Source organism: Sycon ciliatum, chromosome 13 (assembly GCF_964019385.1).
Source record: "Sycon ciliatum chromosome 13, ocSycCili1.1, whole genome shotgun sequence".
NCBI classification, from domain to species: Eukaryota; Metazoa; Porifera; class Calcarea; order Leucosolenida; family Sycettidae; genus Sycon; species Sycon ciliatum.
Genome location: NC_088655.1, coordinates 9729281 through 9729963, shown reverse-complemented (window position 1 = coordinate 9729963; position 683 = coordinate 9729281).

Here is a 683-nt window from a genome sequence, read left to right as displayed (position 1 = left end):
CCTGTAACTAAAGACCACCGTGACTAGCGACCAGCCTGGTACTACAGTAAAACCTGTAACTAAAGACCACCGTGACTAGCGACCAGCCTGGTACTACAGTAAAACCTGTAACTAAAGACCACCGTGACTAGCGACCAGCCTGGTACTACAGTAAAACCTGTAACTAAAGACCACCGTGACTAGCGACCAGCCTGGTACTACAGTAAAACCTGTAACTAAAGACCACCGTGACTAGCGACCAGCCTGGTACTACAGTAAAACCTGTAACTAAAGACCACCGTGACTAGCGACCAGCCTGGTACTACAGTAAAACCTGTAACTAAAGACCACCGTGACTAGCGACCAGCCTGGTACTACAGTAAAACCTGTAACTAAAGACCACCGTGACTAGCGACCAGCCTGGTACTACAGTAAAACCTGTAACTAAAGACCACCGTGACTAGCGACCAGCCTGGTACTACAGTAAAACCTGTAACTAAAGACCACCGTGACTAGCGACCAGCCTGGTACTACAGTAAAACCTGTCACTAAAGACCACCGTGACTAACGACCAGCCTGGTACTACGGTAAAACCTGTAACTAAAGACCACCGTGACTAGCGACCAGCCTGGTACTACAGTAAAACCTGTAACTAAAGACCACCGTGACTAGCGACCAGCCTGGTACTACAGTAAAACCTGTAA